The following is a 24,846-nucleotide window of genomic DNA, read 5'->3' on the forward strand; positions in this document are numbered from 1 at the left end:
ATGAAGAGGGATGAGAGGGATGAGACTGTGCTTGACATGGCAAGGAAGCTCCGAGCATATGCAGATGCTGTACATGGCCCGACACATGCCAAAATCGCAGCGGTAGAAACACGTCTGCAGAACTTAGAGGATAAGATAGAGGAGAATCATAAGAAGCTTAGAGAGGAGATTAAAGAAGACCTTCTCCAAATTTCAGCAGTACAGATCCGAGGTTCTGGTCTCCAAGGCAGACATTTCCCAGATGGTGAGAAAAGATACACCCCATGAGGTGAGCTGTGGTTTTACCTGCGTGATTGTGGGGAAAACATGAGAAGGTGGGATAGGAAACCTACTGCTGTTCTGGCATGACGGGTGAGAGAACTGAAGGAAGCCACCAGAAGGAAAGCAGCTCCAGTTGCCCGTACCCGAACAGCCAGGAATGATGATGATGACATGTCTGATCCCCTCGAAGGAACATCCAAAACATACACCCAGGGAAAGAAAGATAACCAGGCTTTGAGGGGCCCTGCCTCTAGCCAGGTAGAGTCCAGGGAAAATCGTGTTTTCTGGTCTGTGTGGATTCATTGGCCTGGCACATCGGAACCACAAGAGTACAAAGCATTGGTCGATATTGGTGCGCAATGCATATTAATCCCATCAAGACATGTGGGGACAGAGTCCGTTTCTATTGCTGGTGTGACAGGGGGATCCCAGGATTTCACTTTGGTGGAAGCTGATGTGAGCCTAACGGGAAATGAGTGGAAGAAGCATCCTATTGTGACTGGCCCAGAGGCCCCATGTATTTTGGGTATAGACTGCCTTCGAAGTGGGTACTTCAAAGACCCAAAAGGACTCAGATGGGCATTTGGAATAGCTGCTGTAGAGACAGAGGGCATCCAGCAATTGAGCACCTTGCCTGGGTTCTCTGAGAATCCATCTGCAGTAGGATGCCTGATGGGAGAAGAGCAACAGGTGCCAATTGCCACTTCCATAGTGCATCGACGACAGTATAGAACCACTCGAGATGCTGTGATCCCCATCCATAAGATGATCCAAGAGCTGGAGAGCCAAGGGGTGGTCAGCAAGACCCACTCACCCTTCAACAGCCCCATTTGGCCTGTGCAAAAATCTGAAGGAGAATGAAGATTGACTGTGGACTACCGTGCCTTGAATGATGTGACTCCACCACTGAGTGCTGCCGTGCCAGACATATTAGAGCTCCAGTACGAGCTGGAGTCCAAGGCAGCAAAGTGCTTTGCCACTATAGACATTGCCAATGCATTTTTCTCCAGTCCTCTGGCAGCAGAATGCAGGCCTCAGTTTGCTTTCACATGGAGGGGAGTGCAGTACACCTGGAACCAACTGCCCCAGGGGTGGAAGCACAGCCCCACCATCTGCCATGGACTGATCCAAGCTGCACTGGAAAGGAGTGAGGCTCCAGAACATCTGCAGTATATTGATGACATCATTGTGTGGGGGAACACAGCTGCGGAAGTGTTTGAGAAAGGGAAGGAAATCATCCAAATCCTCCTGGGAGCTGGTTTTGCCATGAAAAAGTCAAGGTAAAGGGACCAGCTCGTGAGATTCAGTTCCTGGCAGTGAAGTGGCAAGATGGACTGTAGTAAACCCCATACATTTAGCAAAAGCACCATGGAGAATCTAACAAAAGGAATGCTGACACAGCAGCAAGGAAGCTTCCTGACTCCATGGACATCTGCCCTATAACCTGTCTCTATAACCATGTAAGGCAATGCCATGGTAGCCTTTACCTATCGGCCATTTTATGGTCCCCCTAATCCCTTGCCATTGGTCAAGTTTGGATACTTGCCAAGCCTATAAAAGTAGCATGCTGTACCCTACTAGCTCAGAAGAAGAGCTGAGACCCTTCGCGGACCCCCAAATAAAGCCTTCTCTGTGGAACAGCTTCTGCCTTCTCCTTCTCCTCTCTCCGTCTGCTGCTGCCTCAAGCCCGGGGCTCCATTACCTAGCAAGCAAAGAGCTGAGGTCCTAAGAGCTGCTAATCACTATAGAGCTGAATATCACCAGGCTGGCTAGAAAGGTAGCCCCGCAGCATTGGCCTGAGCTGGCTTTGGGCACCCGGTCCCTCCTCAGGGACTGAGATCCTGAGCACCAAGGCTCTGCTTCATGATAAGGCTGATCAGAGGCCTTATTAATGGACGGCATCAGATTCCTACAGACGTAATCAACAAGATCACAGCAATGTCTCCACCCACCAATAAGAAAGAAACACAAGCTTTCCTAGGTGCCACAGGTTTTTGGAGGATGCACATCCCTGAGTACAGTCAGATCGTGAGCCCTCTTTACCTGGTCACCTGCAATAAGAACGAGTTCCACTGGGGCCCTGAGCAGCAACAAGCCTTTGCACAGATCAAGCAGGAGATTGTTCATGCAGTTGCCCTTGGCCCAGTCAGGACAGGACCAGAGGTGAAGAACGTGCTCTACTCTGCAGCCGGGAACCATGGCTTGTCCTGGAGCCTTTGGCAGAAGGTGCCTGGGGAGACTCGGGGTCGACCACTGGGATTTTGGAGTCGAAGCTACAGAGGGTGAGAAGCCAACTACACTCCCACAGAGAAGGAAATCTTGGCTGCCTGTGAAGGAGTCCAGGCTGCCTCAGAGGTGATTGGCACGGAAGCACAACTCCTCCTGGCACCCCGACTACCGGTGCTGGGGGGGATGTTCAAAGGAAAGGTTCCCACCCCCCACCACACCACTGACGCTACACGGAGTAAACGGATTGCTCTTATCACACAGTGCGCCCGTATTGGAAACCTGAATTGCCCTGGGATTTTGGAGATAATTACAAACTGGCTGCAAGGTGAGAACTTTGGTCTTACAGATAAAGAGCAACGAGAACCAGTGACATGGGCTGAAGAGGCTCCTCCCTATAACCAACTGCCCCCAGAGGAAACGCGCTACGCTCTTTCCACTGACGGTTCTTGTCACATTGCAGGGATGAACCAGAAGTGGAAAGCAGCCGTATGGAGCCCCACACGACAGGTTGCAGAGGCTGCTGAAGGAGAAGGTGGATCAAGTCAACTTACAGAACTCAAAGCTGTACAGCTGGCCCTGGACATTGCTAAGGGAGAGAAATGGCCAAAGCTCTACCTCTACACTGATTGATGGTAGCCAATATTCTGTGGGGATGGCTGGAGTGGTGGAAAAAGGCCAACTGGCAGCGTAGTTGTCATGGTTTGATGTTGGCACAATGCCAGTGTCCCCATGAAAATATATGCTCCCTGGTGTCCGCTGTGAGATGTGACCAGGAATAAGCAAAGCAGGCCCCCACTTAGAAATAAAGAAAAGAAACCTTTATTAACTAAACTACAACTCTAAGTAACAAGAAACACACAGGGAAATGAAAACTTTCCAAAAACAAAAACATTTCCTCCCCCCCCACCACCAAATTTCTGATACATCTGTTCCCCAAATCACCAACTCTCGGTCCATCACCACCCTTTAGGTAATGAATTCTCAGTTCATCAAGGGGAGAGGAATCCTTCTTGTGCCATAGGCTTCCCCCGAAAACACCGCTGAAACCTCGTGTGTTTCCACGTCACTCATGGCACCGCCCGGAGATCATCTGCCATCGTGATATCTTCCTTCCATGTCCAGTGCTCTCACCACTGCACATGGACCAGAGCTGCTTCTAGGGTTGTCCTTTTAAGGATGCTTTGTCCCGCTCCAAAAAGGGCACAGTCTCACCTTTGGGACACCTGTGCCCCCCAAATTTCACCCCCTGGGGCCCAGGGGTACCAACACTGAACCCTCTTGGCTCTGAGCTGTTGCCTCCCCCTGGATGCAGTCTCTGTGTCACAGGAAACATGGTTCTGTCCATGGCTATACAGGAAAAGTCCAGCTAAGGCCACTCCATCATCTCTTCCCACCTAAGATTCTTCTCTACTCTCCTGACATCTTTCACTTGCCCAGACCTTCACACTTGCACATTTCCTTCCTCCATTTCATCTCCTATCTCTCTTCCAGGAAAGGTTAATGTTCTGCAAAGTTTTCCTTGTCCGAAAAAGGGTAAAAAGCTCGGGCTCTGCCCACCCAAAGCTCCCACAAGAGGCCGGACCCCTTCTCGCTGCATCCCCCCTGCCCTTCTCCGCCAGCCGGGCTGTGCTGCCAGCACAGGATATCAAATTTCATGGTGGCACAGGCGCTCTGTCTCTCTCTCTCTGTGTCCTGGTGGGGAGGTGTGGCTGCCCGATGCCTCTCGGGGCTCTTCCACCCTTCCATCCTCGGGCCAGGCCAACCTCACCCAGCCCCAAACCAGCCAGGAGCTGGGCAGGGGAGGTCCGACCTGCTTCCCTCGCTGGAACCCAAGAGAGCTTCCCACGGGAGTGCTCTGCTTTTTATCCCCTGAGTTCTCAGAGGCGTATCCAATGTCCCCAGTGGCCAATCCAGGTACCAGTATTCAAATGTGAGCACCTATTGGCCTGACCACTTCATATCCCAGAAAACGAACTTCCTCTCAAACTACGACATCTATATAATCTCAGTTCAGTTTATCCCAGTCTGTAGGAACCCAGTCCATTTGATCCCAATCCATATTTGATCCCAGTCCATATTTGATCCCTTTCCATAGCTTATCCTAGTCCATGTTTGATCCCAGTCCATAAAATCTGTCATATTTGATCCAGGCCATATTTGATCCCAGTCCAAAGTTGTTCCCAGTCCAAAGTTGATCCCAGTCCTGATTTGATCCCAGTCCAGTTTATCCCAGTCCACAGCTGATTTTAGTCCATATTTGATCCCAGTCCATTTTTATCCCAATTAATATTTGATCCCAGCCCGTATTTGATCTCAGTCTATATAAGCTCAGTCCAGTTTATCCCACACTGTAGGATTCCAATGAATAGTTGATCCCAGTCCATATTTGATCTCAACCCCTATTTGATCTCAGTCCATGTTTGATCCCAGTCCGTATTGCCCGGCACACATTCCAAAAGTCTGCAATTCCAGCTCCCAGCCAGGAAAAGATGTTCCCGCCCTTGAAGGGAAATGGAGCAAAATCCTACAGAGACATTTCCCTGCCAGCCTTCAGGACTTCAGCTCGTGGGACTGGGAATTAAAATAATAATTGGGAAATAAAATAATAAATAATCACAGGAGGGTCTGTGGGGACATAGGGGTCATCTAAATCAGGGCAGGGGTCAATTAAATCAGGGGAAGGGGAATAAAAACAGGGAAAGGCTAAATTAAATCAGGGGAGGGGTCCATTCAGGGGAGGGGTCAATTAACGCATGGAAAGCTCAGTTAAATCAGGGGAGGGTCTTTGGAGGCAGGGGTCAATTAAATCAGGGGAGGGTCTTTGGTGGTCACTGGGGCAATAAATCAGGGGAGGGTAATGGGTGGTCCCTGAGGCAATTAAATATAGGGAGGGTCTCTGGTGGTGCCTGGGTCAATTAAATCAGAGCAGGGTCTCTGGTGGTCCGTGGGCCCAGGGAGACACTGAGAGAGAAACGGAGCAGGCAAAGAGAGGCAGGAGAGAAAAGGGACACAAAGACAATGAGCTGAGAAGGCGGCACTCTGCAAACAGAACTGCAACAGACTGAACATGAACGGGAGAGAAATCAGTAAGTCTCAGAGTTTTCTTTGCTGTCAGATACATCCCACACACCCAGCCCCACACAATCTCCATCCCACCACTCTAATTGAGATCCCACGACGCTAAATCATTTCCCAACCTCATCTCAGCCTGATGGCTGCGGAATCGAGTGAGTTTGGCATGGGACTGAGTTTTTTGAGGTGGGTTTGAGCTCTTTTTGGGGTAAGATTGAGCTGTTTTCACTGGGATTTGAGTGGTTTGGAGGTGACAGATCCATTCCTCTTGGCTTTTGCAGTGCAAAGAGATGGAGAATAGAAAAAAATTAAGGTGAAATTACAAGTAGAAGAAGCCAGGTGTGTTCCCAACATGGATCACAAGGAATGTGGCTCACCTGGGCTGTGCCCAAAGTGCCTCCTCCAGTGGGGGATGGAGCTGGAGCAGCGCACAAAGCTCTGCCCGCACTCGGGGCACTCGCAGGGCTTCCCTTAGTGGTGCCTCCGTTGGTGTTGGGTCAAGTTAGAGCTGCTGGAGAAGCTCTTCCCACACTGGGGACACTCGTAGGGCCTCTCCCCTGTGTGGATGCGCCGGTGGGTGACGAGGGTGGAGTTGCGCTTGAATCCCTTCCCGCAGTCGGGGCAGCGGAAGGGCCTCTCCTCTGTGTGAATCCGATAGTGCTGGAGGAGAATGGAGCTGGTCACAAACCTCTTCCTGCATTTATCACACTCGTAGGGCCTCTCCCCAGTGTGGATGCGCCGGTGGGTGATGAGGTGGGAGTTGTACCTGAATCCCTTCCCGCAGTCGGGGCATTGGAAGGGCCTCTCCTCTCTGTGAATGCGATAGTGCTGGAGGAGATGGGAGCTGGTCTTAAACCACTTCCCACACTTGGAACACTCGTAGGGCCTCTCCCCAGTGTGGGTCCTCTGGTGCGTGACCAGGGTGGAGCTCAGGCTGAAGCACATCCCACACTCGGAGCACTTGTACGGCCTTTCTCCAGCGTGGGTCCTCTGGTGCCTGATCAGGCTGGAGCTCAGGCTGAAGCTCTTCCCACACTCTCCACATTCATAGGGCTTCTCTCCAGTATGGGTGCTCTGGTGCTGGTTCAGGTGAGAGCTCCGGCTGAAACACTTCCCACACTTGGAACACTCATAGGACTTCTCTCCAGTGTGGATCCTCTGGTGGCTGATCAGGTGGGAGTTCCACCTGAAGCTCTTCCCACACTGCCCACACTCATAGGGCCGTTCCCCAGTGTGGGTCCTCTGGTGCCTTATCAGTTCGGAGTTCCACCTGAAGCTCTTCCCACACTCCACGCACGTGTGGGGCTTCTCCCCACCATGGAGCTGCTCATGGAGCACCAGCTCCGAGCTCTGGCTCCGTCTCCGGCCGCCTTCCCGGCCCAGGCTGGCTCTTTCCCCCTCAGATCCCCGCCGGCTGTGTTTGCAGCCCCTCCTCGTGCAGCATCTCCGGGGCTTTTCCTCCCCGTTGGCTTCCTGCGCCGTGGAGCCGCTCAAAACGGCCTCTTCCTCCAGGTTCTGCCGCGGGCATTTGTCCTCCCTGCTCTCCATGCTCAGCTCCTGCTCTGGTGGAGGAAGGACAAGGACAGGATGGGATTTGCCTCCGTGCCACAGGCAAGGGCAAGGAGATCCCCCCAGGCCTGAGCTGCAGCCGGGGCTGTGCTGGGCTGGGAGATGGAGCAGCAGAGAGGGGAAAGGGGCACTGACTTCCTCCTCACCTGCCTCAGTGTCCCGGGGCATCTTCCTCTTCCTCGCAGCCTCCCAGGCCTTGGCAATGGGAAATCCTGGTTTGGGGAAAACAAGGGATGAGCGCGTTTGTAGGAGCATCGGGGGGTAGGATGGTTGGGACGGACAGAGACGAGAGATCTCTGCAGCCAGGACGTGGAACTTGTGATTTATTGCAAAGGACCTGGGTGCAGGGCCCTGCTGGGAGCTGCCAGGCACAGCTCGGAGATGGCCCGAGAGAAGAGAGGGGGAGAGAGGATGAGAGGGTAAGAGAGTAAGAGGGGAAGAGCGTAAGAGAGTAAGGTTCCCGTTACAATACAATAAATCTTCTTCTGTGTTGAATATTCTATTTCTCACTAACCAATCTAGTACAAGATACAAATCCTATAGCCTTTACAAACAGCCTATAAAAATCATGACATCACCAAACTCTGTTACATTTTAAACTCTAATGTGGAGAGTATTATTAATAATTGGTTAGCTGAGAAAGGCCATACTGACATAATGCCGCTGGTTAAGCTGAAGGAGGAAAGTCAGCAGCCAGCAAGCTGAAAGGAGAAGTCAGCAGTCAGTGACCTTGCTGCAACATGAGGATAGGGAGTAGAGATTATTCCTGAATATATCCTGAGAATATGTAGAAAGTATCAAAAGTAGAACCATAGGAATGCAGAAGTAGGCGTAGGTGCTGATATGTAACTGACCAATCCTGAGCTCAACTTTTGCAATATGTATGAAGCTCATTATTAACTGTATTTAACCCGCCGTACTGATCAATAAAATTAGGCCTGTGATGATAAACTTGATGTCCTGGTCTCCTTCCGTCGACACCCTAACAACTCCTCTTGGGACGCCTTCTATTGAGCTAGTGGGGTCTGCTCTGAACCTTGAATCTGTCTGCAAGCAGAGGGAATTGTTTCATCAAAAGGGGATTACCTTCAGTTGGGCCACACCATTGTTTTCCAGTTGTTCACTAACTGAGGTATCTCAAAGCTTCCTTTCATTTCAATCTTCCTTACGCTTTTTATGTTCACAAAATCTTTTGCTAGACAATCGTATTTATAAGGCTTTCCTGTTTCATCTTCCCCAGCACACATTGAGTTTGAAGGTTACTCTGCCCGAGTCCATCTCTACAAGTCACCGGCCATCTGGGCTCCAGAAAAACCTCCCAAACACCCAAGATTCAGCCCTGAAAAAGCCTCCCAGGAGTTCCCCGTCCCTGGTCCCTTCCCTCTGGTGTTCAGGGGTTTCCCCATGTCCCAGCTGTTGGGGGTCACGCTCGGATTGGGGGTCCCCCTTCTCCTCGGTGCCCGCCCTGCCCAGGCTGCTGGCAGTCCCAGCAATCCCAAAAGCTCCCCCCGCTTCCCTCTCCCCATTTCAGGATGCCGGGGCTGTTTGGGTTCCCGGGCTCCCTTCTCCCCTCATTCTCTGCTCTGGGCTGTGAATGAGACGAGGGCTGGTTGTCCCAGACCTGCCAAGTGAGTGCTGGAGTCTCCCACACTCCCTTTCCAACTTTCCTCGAGGGAAGCAGCCAGTAAAGAGACACAGCAAGTTATAAGAGGAGTGAGAGAATCCCCCGGGGTAACTGGGACTGGGTCTCAGAGAGGGGCTGGACCCCTCGGAGGAAGGGAGCAGAGGAGTTTCCGAGCCCAATCCACTAGGAAATGGGACAAAAAGGAACCCTAAAAATTCTGCTGGTTTGAGGGATAAGAGAGCCCAAGAGCATCCAGAATTATAATCTGCTGAGTTGAGGAATTAACATTCCAAGAGCATCCACGGTTGAGCAAAATTCTGCTGGATTGAGGACATGCTCAAGAGCATCTGGGGTTGGACAGCACAGCTGGGTTGAGGGATATCCAAGAGCACAGGGACTGGCAAGAAACACCTAAACTTGTAATAGGTGATTTTAAAATGTATTATATGGTAGAGATAATTCATGCGATTAATGTATAAAATGTTGTAAAATCCAAACTATGTCTTTTGACCATCCTAGCCAGGAGCAGTGTCTTATTCATATACATCCAGTTCCTGGACTTGGTTGAGATAAACATCGGGGTTTTTCATGAAAGAACAGAAGCTTCCAGGGCGATCATCCCTGGCTGATCATCCCTGGCTTCCCCGGGTCACCAGGTCCAGCCAAGAGTGATTATTGCCTCGATGATTATACAGCTACCACAATGATCCACAGCCCCACCCTGATGCATGTGAATGCTGACTTCCCCAGAGTCTACTGACAACATCAAACACCTGGATTGAGTCTTTGTCCACCTCTGGGTATGTAAAGTCAAGGTTATGCATGGGAAGAGACACAAAGAACATTCGGTCATCTCTGCCTCGAGCAGAATAAACTGTAAAAGAACTCGCTGCGTCAGGCAGCATTTGTGAACAGGGGGAGACTCTGACATTCGGAGCTCAGATCCGTGTTCACCCAGCACCGAACCCGGGCTCGACGCTGACCCTTGGCTGTGGTAGTGTAGATGACCGAACTTCAGTCTTGCAGACAAATTAATAAATCTTTGCTACATTTTCTTATAAGTTTGGCTCTCCATTTGATCATTCATAACAAAAGGTACCTTATTGTTGTCTTGTTGTGTGTGAGAGTGAGTCACACACAAAATCAGCCTCAGCTTCCTGGGCGGGTGGGAAGGGGGGCAGTGGAAAGAGGAGTGTGTGACCCACAAATGAGCCATTGTTCTCCTGGGCGTGTGGGGGCTGTGGCATAAGGTACAGGTGACCTGCAAAGGGGCCATTGTCCCCAGGGCGTGTGAGGGGGCCGTGGCTAAAGAGTGTGAGTGACACACAAATCAGCCTCACAGGTGAACGGCACTGGAGGCAGCAGAGTCAGGGCCCTCCCAGGAGGCCCGGAGATACTGAGACCCAGAGGCCACCCCAAGGTGAGGGGGGCCACAGGGACCCGCGATTCTCTGTCAACAGGGATCCACTCTGTGTCCTGAGGGTGGGAAAGAATGTGTGGGAGAGAATGGGAAATAAAAGTGAGTGAATTTAGATGAATGAAAGTATAGGTAATGTATATTCTGTATTTTAAGCTTCACTATATTTCCTTGGAGGGAGGTGTATTGTACTGAAAGTGTGAGAACAAAGCTTTTTATTTTTGTGTTGTAGCTGAAAGAAAAGTGGTATTTAGGTTGTTAGTAAATGTGAAAAACAGAGGCAGAAGATGAATAGATAAGATCTTGAAAAATGAGACAGAAAACCAGTAAGTTGGATACAGGGAAGAAAAAAAGAAAAAATAGTCCTTTGGGAGTTACGTTAGCTAACAGATACAACTCCTTGCAAAAAAAGAAAATGGAGAGTATATAGTAGTCGATGGGAAAAACATGCAAATTATGGAAAAAGGGAAATTAACCTTAAAGTAGTAAGCTCAAACTTGTGAATTATATACTTTAAAAAGAGCACTAGAATATTTAACACAAAATTAAGGAACTATATATACTGATTCAAGGTATGCCTTTAGAGTAGTACATTCCTTGAAAAAATTTCGAAAGGAAAAAGATTACTTAATTCAAGAAGAAAAGGACTAGTACATGAGGAAATTATTTTAGAGGTTTTAGAGGCATTACAATCACCTAAAAGAGATAGCTAGAGCACATGTTATGGAACCCCAGAAGGGAAAGACGCCTGAAAGAAGAGGAAATAATCTGGCGGATCATGAAGCTAAGGATGCAGCAGAAAATGGAGGTGAAAGAGTGATGTTAACATTAACTCCAAATGAGGAAAAACTGGAAATTCCAAAGTTTAGGGAAGCTGAGAAAAAAAAATTTAACAAGACAGGGAGTGAACAAGATAAATCAGGGAAATGGAAACTTCTTGATAGAAGACAATTTCTAAATAAAATGTGCTTCTAGGAAAATATTAGAAGACTTGAATCAGAAAACTCGCTGGGGTACTCAAGCTTTGTGTGATCATTTTTTAAGAAACTATAGATGCACTGGGATTCTCAGAGCAGCCAAGCAAGTAACTGAAAGATGCTTAATTTGCCAAAGGATAAATAAAAAGGTGATGAGAAAAACAACATTAAGAGCTCCTGAGTTAGCTCGTTGGCAATTTCAAAGTATCCAAGCAGAAGTTTGGATTTGTTAGGTTCAGGGTTTATTTGTAAAAAAACCCATTTAATCTAGAAGAAAGAGAATATGCCATATGTAAGACAGGAGATTTTAGGAGAATAAAAGTCTTTAAAGTATGAGAAACCACCGAGAAAAAAAAACAAGAAAAGAAAATGGGGAAATGAAAGGGAAGGGAACAAGAGGAAAAATCAGAAAGAGAGTGGGATCCTCTGCAGGTCTTGCCCCCTCCGTTCGCGGCCCAGGCGCCTGTCCTGGGTCCCGGCTCGCTGCCCGCCTCAGCTCCGCCTGCCCCGGTTTCCATCCCAGGTGCGGCCTCACTGCCCAGGGCAGCTCCACCTGCCCCGGCGCTGTCGCTCAATTTGTGTGCCCTGCTCTCACTGCCTGGCCCGCGGCCGCTCTGCCGGCCATGCTGGGGAAGATGCGGTTGCTCTGTCCTGCCGCCTGCTTCGAGGTCACCGCGCCCACCGCACCCGGGGGGGTCCCAGCCATCCCATCCCCGGCTGCCCTGCCCGTGCCACCTGCGCTGGGCACCGCCGCTGCTGCCGGGCTCTCCCACCTGCCTTTGCTCTGCCGGCAGCTGCCGGATCAGCCGCCATCAGCCATGTGGGGGCTGCCCACGCTCCGCCTCGGGCTCCACGGGAAGATCCCCCTCTGCCGATTCCAGCAGCAGACCCTGCCCACACTCCCACCGAGCCTCGGCGGGATATCCTCCCCTGACACCGTCCTGCTCTGAGTTACGGCCCCTTGGTAACCACAGCTCCAGCTGTTCAGGGAAACTCTCTCTCTCTACAGGAAGCAACATATCGAAACACTAGGAGCTCAGTTAAAAGGCAGCCCTCTCCAAATTCTTTCCCAAAACACGGGAGAAAGGCTAGAGAACGTAAAAAAGTGAAAGAGTTAGATGAAGGGATTGCTCTATTTCCGTTCAGAGAGGTTCCCATGGGAGGGATGCGCTGCCCCGCCCCGCGGGAGCCACCAGCGCCCCTGCCGGCCGTGCCCGGAACTGCAACCAAGGGCAAAGCGCCGCAGCCCAAAGGCCGGGACTGGGTCCGGGCTCTGTTTGCTGTCAGTGCCGCAGCTGTTGGTGTTTGTTTGCTTTATTATACACACTCGTAAAGAACTGGTATTCCTATTCCCATATCTTTGCCTGAGAGCCCCTTGATTTCACCAGTCTAAAAATTAAGAGGGAGGGGGTTTGCATTCTTCATTCCAAGAGAGGCTATTTCTGCCTTCCCGAGCAGACACCTCTCTTGTAAAGCAAGACAAGCACCCACAGGCACTGAGGGGGTTACAGGAGGGGTACACGAAGGCCCTGCAGCACTTGGGCACAAAGGCACAGCAGGTGAATGCAAGAAGGGAGCAGCAAAAGGCCAAGCTGAAGGCAAAGGCCATGGCACAGTTCCTACAGCCCCTGAGGGATCAACCCCAGGGCCCAAGGGGGCCCCAGCACCCAGGGCACGGCTCGGCCACAAGCACCTGGCAGAGACATTGCCCTCCTCGGCAGGGGAGAGTCCACCCAAACAGCCCCTGGCAAGGAACCAGGGCTCCAGCTGCAGGGCACAAGGACACTGCAAGCACAGACAGCAGCACCCTCAGGACCAGCAAGTCCACCCCTTGATGGACATGCATTGGCAGGGCTGTCACAGCTCCCATCACACCAGGGACCCTCCACACTGCAGCCCTTGAGAACATTCAGGGTGGGTCTGCATTGAGAGGAGGCATTTCCTGATGGTCACAAGGGCCTCTCAATCTACTCTGAATCTTAGACCTAAGGGGGAAAATAGTAAAGGAATGTTTTAATTTTTAAGGGAATGAGTGGGAAAGATGAGCAGGTATGATTTGTACGGCCACTATTAGAATCTGTGGGGGATAGGTTTGAAATAAATGAATTGCTTTTTCTTCCTCCTGTGATTGTAATTACCTAGGAAGGAATTTGAGAGCTCTATTTTAATACTGTAAAAGGGGATACAGAGGCCACTTCTGCTCTACCTTTGTGCCAAAATCTGACAAGGCCCATGCTGAAGTGAACCCCAGGGTGTGGGCTGCCCCAGGGAAAGAGGGAAAATTAGATTTGGAGCCTTTACAAATTACTTTAAAGCAACCAGAACAAGCAATATCCTGTTCCAAGAGAGGGACGGCAGGGCTCACAGCCTGGTATTGAGTCCCTGTTAAAGGCAGGGCTTTTGGAGCCAGGCATGTCTCCCTACAACACTCCTATCCTGCCAGTCAACAAACTGGATGGATGGACAGGAGGAGGAAACACAGAATTTTCAAGTGTTAAAATGAAGATTAACTGAGGCTGCTTGCATGGCCCTTCCAGACAGGGTAAAATAATTTGAATTAGAGGTGGATAACAAACAGGGTCTTGCCAAAGGAATTCTTGCGCTAAAATATTTACCCTATATAGGATGTCCTACAGTTCAAGTCTGGCATCAAGGTAAAGGTCTGACAAGAGCCTCTAAACGGATGAGCAGGGCTCGGTTATTACAGTATGAAACTTGTTCAATGGTGCAGGAGGATTTAGAACTGAGGACAGGGCAAGGGTTTAACCCAGCCTCCTGTTTGAACAGCCTGGAGAGGGGCTGGCAAGGAACCCAGGCCTGCACTCAAGGGACAGAGCTCCAGACCCAGGCTGGGACAGATTGATTATGGGACATTCCCTGGCCTGAGGGAGAAAATGTGTTTGTGGATGGCTCTGCAAGGGCAGCAGAAGGGAAAAGAGCTACAAGACAGGCTGTTATTAAGGAAGGGGAATCCGACCCAGCGCAGGTCACTGCAGTGCTGCAAAATGTACCGATTTCGGTTCTTTTAAACCCTATTTCTCTACTCAGGCTTGGTTTTCTTTGCCTTGGGGAAATGAATTTTAAAGCTTTTATTTAAGGGGTGTTACACCACTCAATGGAGATGAGTTCAACATCCCAACAGAGGGAGCAGAGATAACGACCAGCAACAGATAACCCACAGAGATAACGACCAGCAACAAAACACCAACACTGCCCAGCAGCAAACAGCAACCAACAGCTACCCCAGACACTGCCCCCGGCAGAGCTGGAGACACCTGGGCTGGAAAAGGCCGAGAAGGAAATCCAGGAGTGTGGACCAAATTCACATCAGAGGGGAAGGAATCCGGGTCCAACAGGAAACCAAATACTAAAAACTTACACAACTTGGAAGCAATGAACATTAAAGCAGTGGATTTAGATTGGTTCAGACTACATAAAGTTTAGGAAAATCTAGGAAAACTCGCATGGCATGGAATGATTTTCTCTGCACAGCCGGGCTATTTGTGAAAGAATTGGCTTCTGTTGCACATCCAGGCCAGAACCAAGGAATGCCTTGACTCTCTAACGCTAAAGAGATTCTTGGAGAGTTTTTGTTTTCCCTGCAGTTTCAGTGATAAGATAACAACATGATAATAATTTTTTATAATAACTCCCACTTTATATTGTCAGGTGGGTTTGGGACAGAAGTGTGAGAATCAATTTTTGGTCTGGGTTTTTCCAAGTTCTCCTTTATGGGGCATTTGTAGAACTGAAGAGCTTTAAACATAATACTTTGAACTTGTAAATAGTTAATACTTTTTTTAAAAAACAGCAGATTCTGGGGGGGCCACATGTGACTCACCAGATGGCTGCCCTGGAAGAGAAGCTCCATTCCAGGCAGCCTCCAGAGGAGCTTTAGAAATGCAAATTAACACTGCTGGGCAAAGTGTGGACAATGCACCTGGGTCTCTTGCCTGGGGAAGGAATTTGACTGATTCCCTCTGCCCCTCACCCCAAGCTCTGCCTGCTGGCACTGATGGAATTTGCACAGCTCAAGGCAGAGCCCAGGGGGAGGATATCTGACCCTGCAACAGAAACGGGTGAAGCTGCAAAGGGAAACAGCAAATGGAGATTGTTGGGAAAACTTCATTATAAATAAATGGGGGGAATCATCCCTCTGCCCACTCCAACATGTGCTGTCACTCTCTGTGTTATATAGGGTATATTAGAGCACTGGGGATTTTTTGCTACCAAATATTTAGGGACATCAGTTGGGAATCCAAGTATTTGACGATTTAGTTAGAGAAAAGCAGTCAATTGATGCAGCCCTGGCTGGAGAGAGCGGCCAAAAATGGGGAAAAGATGAACCACCAGCAGAACAAATCCTAAACACCAAGGACCAGCCCCTGGGAACTCGAACCAATTCATATCAGGAGCCACAAAATCCATTTCTCATTTCAATGGCATCATTAGATTACAAGCTGTCCTCGCAATAATAACCAACCAGACAGCTCCAGCTCCTGACCTTCCTGCTGATCAATCCACTGAAATGAGGAACACAACACTTAACCATGGGATGGTATCATATTACGTTTTAGCAGAAAAAAGGGGGAGTTTGTGGAAAATTAAATGACTCAAACTGCTGTTGGCAAAGAGATGACAAAGAAAAAGTGGTGAAACAGATAACAAAGGAAGTAAGAAAGCACCTCATGCTCCAGCCCAAACGTAGAAAGGATGGAAATGGGACACGGTTTTGTGGTTCCCTGGCAGACCCTGGGTTAAACGAATGCTGTTTCGCCTCTGATGTGCTAAGGCAACTCTTATCTTTTTACCATGCTCCACACCTTGAGAGTGCAGCTCATTCAGCAGCTGAGCGAGGGATCAGGGATTTGTAGATAAGGAAGCAACGGGCGAAACCACCAGCTACAATAAATGTTACTAATTAACATGGACTGCTGCTCACAGAAAGTCCCATTAAATTCCTGAACTTCCAGAAGAACAAATCCTTTACAGAGCCGTGAATATCGGCTGTTATACAAAAGTGGGGGTGCACATTAACGAGGACATGCAGTTGGCGGACCGGGAAGTCTGAACCTTCCAAGCACCTCAGCCAGTGGGCAAAGGGAGAGGGAGATGAGGCCGGGAAAATGAGGATGCAAAGGAGGCTGCGAACTACAACAACGGCAGAGAGCGCACGGCAAATGCCCCACGGCCTCTCCCTCAGCTCAGCAATAAAGTCACTTTTACAGGACTCCTCTGTCTCCTCTGGGCACAGAAACCTCCGGCCACGGCAATTTCCCCGCACAGCCCCGGGCACGGGGCAGCCCCCTCTGTCCCAGCCACAGCAACCGGGCCGAGCCAGCGCTGCTCCGGCAGCGGCTCCTGCCGAGGCAGCGGCCGCAAGGAGACCGCGGGCAGCCCCTCCCGCAGCGCCCTCACGCCAGCGGCAACACGCGCCGGACACGGCACAACGAACCCGCCCGAGCCCCCTGCCGCCCCCGAGGCCCGCAGCCAGCCCCGAGTCCCCGCACAACCCAGCGCGGCTCCCACCTGCGCTGCGGCCGCCTCCGAGCTCCGCCGCCGCCTCACCGCGCTCCGGCCGCTGCCGCCGCTCACGGGACCGCACACACGCTCCGACAATGGCGCCGCTGCCCAGCCACGGCCGCCCTCAGCCCGCCAGCGGGGCCCTGCTCCGACCCGCTCCCACCAATCAGCGCGCCACAACCACGACTGACGGCACCATCGCCCAATCCCAGCCAGGGGCGGGCTCTGCACATGGCACAGCCCCGCCCCGCGCCCCCCGGGCTGCGTGAGGGCAAAGCCGGGTAGCAGGAGGGGGGATGGAGCAGGAGGAGCATGTGTTGCTGCCCGCGGATCCCGCAGTGCCCCGGGTCGGGACGAGCTCCGTGCCCCGCTCCAGCTCCACCTCCCGTTGGAGGATCCGCGCTGGATAATCCCGGGTGACCCCCAGGGTCAGAGCCTCCCGTGTTGGGAACACTCCTGGCTGCGGGTTCCACATCTTCCTGGCCCACCCCGTGGACACCTCGATGAAGGCCGGGGGATCCCCGCTACTTTTCCTGTTTCTGCTCCTCTCCTCATCTCCCCCTCCTCTTCCTCCCGCCTCTCCTCTCCCGGTTCAATCGCTCCTCCCGCTCCTCCTCCCGCCTCCTTCCCCTCATCTCTCTCTGACGTCTCCCCCTCCTTCCTCCTTCTTCCCCCTTCTCCTTCCTCCTCGTCCTCCTCCCGCTCCTCCCGGGCCCAGCCCCCACCCTTTGTCCCCCTCCCTTTGCCCATATCCGTCCCATCGCCCCCCAAACCCCTCCCCATCGCCCCCTAATAAACGGCCCCGGGCCCAACTGGGAAGCTTTACTGGGAGCACTGGGAGCAGGCACTGGGCGGGGGCAGAGCGCCAGCGGGGCTGGGGGGGACACGGGACCCCCCCAAAATCAGCGGAGCGGGGACGGAGCCAGGGGTCCCGGCCGGGCCCGAGCCCACGGGGAGGGGCTGCGGCCGCCGCCGGCTCAGGAGCTCTGTGGGCAGAGAAAAGGGGGTGACACCGGGCTGGGGGCCCCGATGGGAGCGCACACGCTCCGCCACGGCGGGGACGCCACTCCCAGCACCCGCCCTGACCTTCTTGTGCAGGGAGAAGCCGAGCCCCAGCGCCAGGAAGACGAAGCCCAAGACGAAGCCCCCGATGCCCGTCAGCATCTTGCTGCGGGCGGCGTCCGGCGGCATCTCTGGGGGGTCCGCAGGGCTCAGCACCCCCAAAACCTCTCACCGACACCCCGAGCCCCTCCCAGCGCCCTCCCTGTGGCCCCCAGCCCAGCCAGGACCCCCTGAAACCTCCCCCCGATCCCTTTTTGGCCTGGCCAGGAGCCACCAAAGCCCCTCCCGTCCCTCTCAGCAACCCACAGCCCCCTCCCAGGTGCCCTCAGCGCCCCAGGACCCCCAAAGCCTCTCGCAGCCCCTTGGCAGTCCCAGCAGGACTCAGCCAGAGCCCTCCCAGTCTGTGCCCAGCACCACCGAGCTCATGGCGAGCCCCGCTTTGCCATTGCCGATCTCCTTCCAGCCCCTCGGGGCTCACTGCGATCCCTCCCAGTCACACCCAGCACCCCCAAACTCCCTCCCAGGACCCCCCCATCCCCATCCCATCCTCCCCAGCATCCCCCAAACCCCTTCCCAGCCCTTGCCCAGCCCCTCTCCCAGTTCCAGCCCGGCTCTCTCCAGCTCCCTCCCAGTGGCTCCCAGCACAGCCCAGTGGCTCTGCCAGCGCCCCCAGGGGCTCCCCCGTACCCCAGTGCCGCCTCAGGGGCTGCTCCAGGCTGACGTGCTCCACCTGGCAGCTGTAGCTGAGCCCGCGCCGGGGCGGCGTTTCCAGCAGCACCAGCAGCTGGTGGGTCCAGTCCCCGTTGGGGACCACGTCGGTGGCCACCACGTGCTCCGAGAGCTCCTGCTGGCCCTGGAACCACCTCACCTGGATGGCAGCAGGGTAGAAATCCATCACGGAGCAGAGCAGGCGGCCGGAGCTGCGCTGGGAGCTCGAGGGGGGCACCAGCGAGATGGACACGCTGCGGGGTACTGGGAGAGAGTGTGGAGGTCTGGGAGTGAAGTGGGAATGAACTGGGAAAAGAATGGAAATGGACTGGGAGGGACTGGGGAGGAATTTGAGACGGGCTTGGAGGGACCCCGGTGGCGCTGGGCGGAACTGGGAATGAGGTGCCCGGCACTGGGAAGCCGAGTCCAGCGCGGGGCACTCGGCACTGCAGGTCTGCCTGGCAACAGAAGAGTCATCAAAGGATCGCGTTCTGATTAGATGAGAAGCGCCAGCTTTACGCGTGGCTGAAGTGGACGAGCGGGGCGGCGCTGAGAGGGACTGGGATGGACTGGGGGAGCCATGGTGGTCAGTGGCAGGGACAGGAGGCCCCGGGGATGGGCACAAGGAGGGCTGAGGGCTCTGGGCTGATTCCCAGCGAGGTTTTGAGGGCCTCCAGGGTCATTGGCCGGGCAGGGCCGGAGGGGACACGCTCTGCCCCGCGCTCACGTCGGCGCTCGGGGCTGAACGGGCGAACCCCATCGTAGTTGTACGGACAGACCATGTCCACCACAGACCGTGCGTACGCCAGTGTGGCCGGGTTGCTGTTCCAGTCACTGGCCCACCCCTCTCCATAGGGGGTGAACCCCACGTAGTGCCCCACGTCGCTGTCGAACATCACGAATTGCTCCCGATTGTAGATGTACCTCTGCACGAACCTCATCTTCTGCGTGCTGTTAGTGAAGTGACACTGTGACACTGCCTAGAACTGGAACACCCCTGTGAGAGCAGGACACAGCTCAGGGGGTACCCACCCAGCACCCCCCAGCAGCACCCCCAGAGCTCCGGAGGCCACACCGGATCCCCACTCCGCACCCCCTGTGCCCCACGGCCGCTATGGGACCCTCCTGCCCATGCTGCTGCTTCCTCTTTGCCACCTTTCCCCCGTTTCCCCTTCCACATCCTCTCCCCTCCCACCTCCGGCCGCTCCCCAAATCACTTTTGGGGTCCCATTTCCCCATTTTGCCAAAAATCCCCCAATCCCCAGCACCATCCCGCCCAATTTTGGGCGCCGCCCTTTGCCCCCTTTTCCCCCTTCTCCCCCCTGTCCCAGCGACTCCCGCCCCCCACTCACACGAGAGCTCCGCGCCCGCAGCCGGGCGGGCTCCCAGCACCACCAGTGCCACCAGCAGGGCCCCAGCTGCCGCCCCTTGCCCCATGGCCGGGGCTTGGCAGGGAGCAGCAGTCCCAAAGCAGCCGCGCTGCGCTGGGAGCTCCAGTCTGGAGCAGGGCGGGCTCGGCAGCGCCGCGGCTCCTGCCAAGTGGCTCCTGCAATCTGCCATCAGGAACTTGGCCTGATGAGTTTTGTGGGCAAGGAACAATGGTGGCGTTGGTGTTCGGGTGCCTGTGGTGCTGAGTGCCCGGCCGTCTGCTGGGGTTCTGAAATCCAGGTCGCCCCTGCCCCGTCCCTCACTTCCCCCACTGCCCACCTGTGACTCCCTGCAGCAGCTCGTGGGATCCTGGACATGGCTCTGGGAGACACACAGACATTGCTGAGGGGCAAAGATTGGGGGCTGGACAGCTGGAGAGCTGACCCTGAGGGTTGGGGTGCACAGGACACGGGGTACCAGGCAGGGTTAGGGTACACGTGCCACCCTTATGGTGGGACCACCCCAGAGCCCTCCCAGCAGCTGCAGGCAGTTACCCCGACTGGAAGGTAGAGATGAGGTTTGGAGGCCACAGAGTTACAAGTAGGAGTTGAACAGCCTTTTAGAGGTTTTATTAGGTTTTTTTTTCAGGATTTTTAAAGGATATTTTAGGGGGCTTTTTGCAGGAGTTTTTTAGGAATTCTCTGGGAATGTTCAGGAACCTTTAGGGCTTTTTCAGGACTTTTAAAATAACTTTTTAGGGCGTTTTAAGGGCTGTCTTACTACTAATTGGAATTGTTAGGGGTGTTTTGGGATATTTTGGGGTTTTTTGTTAGGACTACTTAAAAGGTTTTAGGGCTTTTTGAGGAGTATTGAGGGTATATGGAGAACTTTTTTATGACTAGGGTATTTCTAGGGTTTTTGGGGGAATTTTTTCAGGCTTTTTTAGGGTCTTATCAGGGCATTTTCAAGATTTTAGGGGTATTCTCAGAGCTCTTTAAAAAATCTCTAAGTAGTCCCAAAAAGTTCTTTGGGGATTTTTAGGGGTGTTTTCAGGGCTTTTTAACAGGAGGATGTTTTTAGTGTATTCTGAGGCTATTTCTATGTTTTTGAGGGGTGTTTAGGAAACTTTGAAAACTATACCTTTTTTAGGGAATTGAGAGGGTTTTTTAGGGTCCTTTCAGGGCATGACAGAGGCTGAGGGGCAGCTTGAGGGGTACTGCGGGGCTTGAGGGTGGCAGAGGCTGGGAGCTGAAGGAGGAGCAGGGAGAGGGGAGAGTGGGTGACACACAGAGATGCTGAGGGTGGCAGGGGCAGCTGGAGGGTGACACTGAGAAGCTGGGGGCTGAGGGGCAAAGAGAGGGATTAAGGGTGACACACAGGAGCTGAGGGGCAGCTGAGAGGGGCCTTGAGGGGCCTTGAGGGTGACAGACAGAGCCTGAGGGGTTGAGGGAGGGCTTGAGGGGTCAAGGGAGAAGGCTTGAGGGCTGCACAGTGCACTGGAGATCAGGGCTACAGGGAACAGCTTAGGAGGCAAGTTAGGATACAGGCGCACCAGCCCTCAGCCCAGCCCTCACCTTAGACTAAGCAGCCCCCCTAACAACAGCACAGCCTTTTCCTCAACAGCAGCACAACACAGCAAGCCTGACAGCAAGACCAGAGCGGAACCCACCCGGTGGGGCAGGACAGCAACCCTCACACCAGGACAATGACAGAACTCTCAGAGGACAAGATGCACGGCAAAAAGATAGGCAAGGCATCTGAGGGTTAGAGAGATAGGTGGGGTGTCACAGACATCTTTTCATAAAAATCCTTTCTTTAGGATTTTTCTCCCTTCTGAGAAGCTATGGCCTCAGCAACAAAGTGTAAACAATGGTTATCTGCTCCCGTGGAATGCAACAGGTGCATCTGTGATTGGTCTCCTGTGGATGTTTGGATTTACTGACCATTTATGGCAGAGCTGCTCTCGCTTTCTGCCGGGGCACAGACCTTTGTTATTCATTCTTTTCTATTCTTAGTTTAGCTAGCCTTCTGAGAATTTTTCCTTCTATTCTTTGTAGTATAGTAATAACGTAATATATATAATAAAATAATAAATCAAGCCTTCTGAACATGAGGTCAACATTCTCGTCTCTCTTTACACCCTGAAGACCCATGTGACCACTGTGACAATTGGTGAATCCTGATGAGTGAGGAGGACAAAACCATCAATTGGTGACCCCTCGTCTGAACAGTAAATTACTTGGAGAGACCCCCAGAAGAACAATTGCTGCACTGGGTAAACCCTGAATGTGTGGCATTGATGGTTGCTTCACAAGTGACTACAGAAGTGGATTCTAGCCAGGAGCTGAAGAACTGAAGATCCTGATTTGAAGAACTGAAGATCCTGATTTGGAGTTCACAGCAAGGCTGACCACAAAGAGAACCTTCTGAAAAGCCTCCAGGAAGATGTTCGGAAAGCACAGTAGCGCAATGGAGCTGGCCAGAGCATGCTGGACTCTTTCAAAAGGTGCAGCTGACTTTTCCCTTCCTGAAAATGCGGCCCTTCGTAGTTTGTGGCTGCTGATGTGGAGGGCTTCCCCCAAAGAGGATGAGGTTCGGTTCTCCCCTTCAGAGGAGAAGCTTATTGCCCTCTGTCAAAAATGGGGTGAAGAGGACGGACTTTGCCTGTTGGAGACAGATTTCTGTGAGTTTTTTCGATGGGCAAAGCTTTTTGGGTTCTTTATGAATGTGCTCTGTGCCCTTGATGCTTTCTTATGGGAGTGCATGGACTCCATTTTCCAACTCGTTTTGGACCTTGGGTTTGGATACCCCCAGATTTATCCAGCATTTAGGATGTTCTTTCTGTTATGAACAAAAATTCGGTTAATATTTTTTTGTGAGAAAAGGTTACAAAAAGGCAGCCAGATCACTGTCGCTGCCGAAGCTCTGCGTGTTTTGTTATTGTAATCACGGGTCGTTGTCGTTGATGGTTGTTTTTGTATTAGTAAAAGCCCTGGCTGGGGCGAGTTAATGGCCCTTCTCCTGAGACTGTAACGGGTGGGGACCTTCCCGAGGCTAAGTTGTACCTTTCTCATAGTGAAGACACCTGAGAAGGTAGGGGGGGGGTTATGCAAAGTGACTCCAAGACCACAATGCAGCACGGGTCCCCCACTGCACGGAGAAAACCCCAAAAACAACGAGCCAAATAAGAGTTGAGAGACTGGAGTGATGTCTGGATGTGAGGAGCAGGGCGCTGGGCCTGCAGAGATGCGGGAAACCTTCGTCGTTTCTCACCCTGTTCTCGAGATCCCCTGGGCCAGGACTGGGAGGTCTGGAGACCCAGACCGAACTACCATCTGACGGGATCAGCAGGCCCTAAAGGCTCCCAAGAGGATCTGATCCCCAGCTCTGCCCCTGGTGGACAGAGCTGTGCATATCCTCCTCCTCTGAGTCGCCCTGGGAGACGACGGGACGCTGCAGACCCGCCTTGCCGCCCAATCCTGAGCTGATCACTTTTAATAAAGGCATTAAAAAGGAGAAGAAGTCTCCTGGCCCTTGTTTATTTCAGCTGGGGGCACTCGTCCGGGATAGCCACACCGCAAGAGGACTCAGGACTGGCCATCTTGGATCTTCAGAGGAGAGCTGGCTACCAGGACCAGAGGGATCGGCTCAGGACAGTGATGCAGAGGAGCACCGGAGCACTGGACTGGTGAGAAACTCGGTGGCGGGAGTGGGAGACGTGCGCATGTGTGTGTGAGTGAGACGAGGGCCGGCAGCTGGACCTTCGAAGCGAGAGTGGACCCCTCAGTACTGCGGTTCCGGCTTTTCGCGAGAAAAGCGGCCAGGAACAGGGGGACATGAGTGGAATTAGCGTGAGCGAAGTCGTCTCCCAAGGGGGAATAAAAGGAACCCCCACTCCGGGCGTGCGGAGTGAATTACTGTGTATGAGTGGCACGCACCCCAAAGTCCTGACAAAGGGAGGTCAGGCACTTTTGTAAGTCTCGAGAAGGATTCGAGTAAGATTTGTCAGTCCCGAGAAGGATTCGGGTGTTTCACAAGCCCTGCAGGCAAAGTAAGTCCTGACAAAGGAGTCAGGCACAAACCCCAGCAAAGGAGGCTGCGGTTTGCTTTTAAGTCCTGATACGGTGAAGCCTAAAAATTGGCAGGTTAGGCAAACTAAAAAATCAGGCAGTTGTTTTTCCTGACTGAGGGTGTCAGGCACGACCCGGATTCCTGGCCGGGGCTTCGTGTGTTTAAGTCCCGATAGATGTAAGACCTGACGCTGGGAAGTTGGGCAATCAAGAGATTGGGCAGTTGTTTCAGTATAAAGTCCTGAGCGTCAGGCAGAAATTTGAAGTTCAGTGGAGGAGGCTGGGGCTCCTCAAAGAAGGGTTTCCCGGTCAGTAGAGGCACCTTTGGGATTTTTTTTATTGAGACCTGAAAAATGGGATGTTTTAGTAGTAAAAAGACTGGCAAGAGACTGAGAGATATACCTCCTAGTAGTCCCTTAGGGGAACTGTTAGTGAAATGGGATTCTATAGAGGCCACGGAGGGATTAGATAAAGTGAAAATGATCCATTATTGTATGGAAGCGTGGCCAGAATTAGAGTTGCAAGGAGGATGGCCTTGGTGTGGGACAAAGGATAAGTGGATGTGCCAACAATTAAATAATTATCTGACAGCTCAAAGAGATACTGATCCTGAGCAATTATTGTATGTGGCTTGCTGGTTAAAGAGTGCTGTTGGGGATGATGGGGTGCGAATTTGTAAGGTACAGAGGAAGAAAGAGGGGAATGAAGGAGGGGATGATAGAACTAGTAAAAAATGGGACCCCCTGGATTATTTGCCTCCTTCTGCCCCTCCACCTTATAATCCTCTTCTTCAAGCACCTCAAATGGCAGGTCCGGTTCCTCCCTCGGCTGCCATCTCATTACCACCTGCTCAAACTCCTTCTTCTACCTCTTCAGCTTCTGCTATGATGAACCCAGTATCTCCTCCAGTTCCTTCTGCATCACCACAAGTGCCTACTCCACTTGCTGCATTCTCCACCCCTTCTC

General features: G+C 52.5%; 1 protein-coding gene and 1 pseudogene across 3 annotated transcripts in view; one reads left to right on the plus strand and one right to left on the minus strand.

Annotated features, from left to right (window-relative positions):
* The window catches only part of LOC132085611 (class I histocompatibility antigen, F10 alpha chain-like), a 777,359-nt gene that overhangs the window by 649,707 nt on the left and 102,806 nt on the right, over positions 1 to 24,846 (plus strand). The gene's annotated exons all lie outside the window — the stretch shown is intronic.
* Positions 1 to 24,846, minus strand: part of LOC132085554 (uncharacterized) — a 560,373-nt pseudogene that overhangs the window by 292,036 nt on the left and 243,491 nt on the right.

Source organism: Ammospiza nelsoni, chromosome 31, assembly GCF_027579445.1.
Source record: "Ammospiza nelsoni isolate bAmmNel1 chromosome 31, bAmmNel1.pri, whole genome shotgun sequence".
Taxonomy (NCBI): domain Eukaryota; kingdom Metazoa; phylum Chordata; class Aves; order Passeriformes; family Passerellidae; genus Ammospiza; species Ammospiza nelsoni.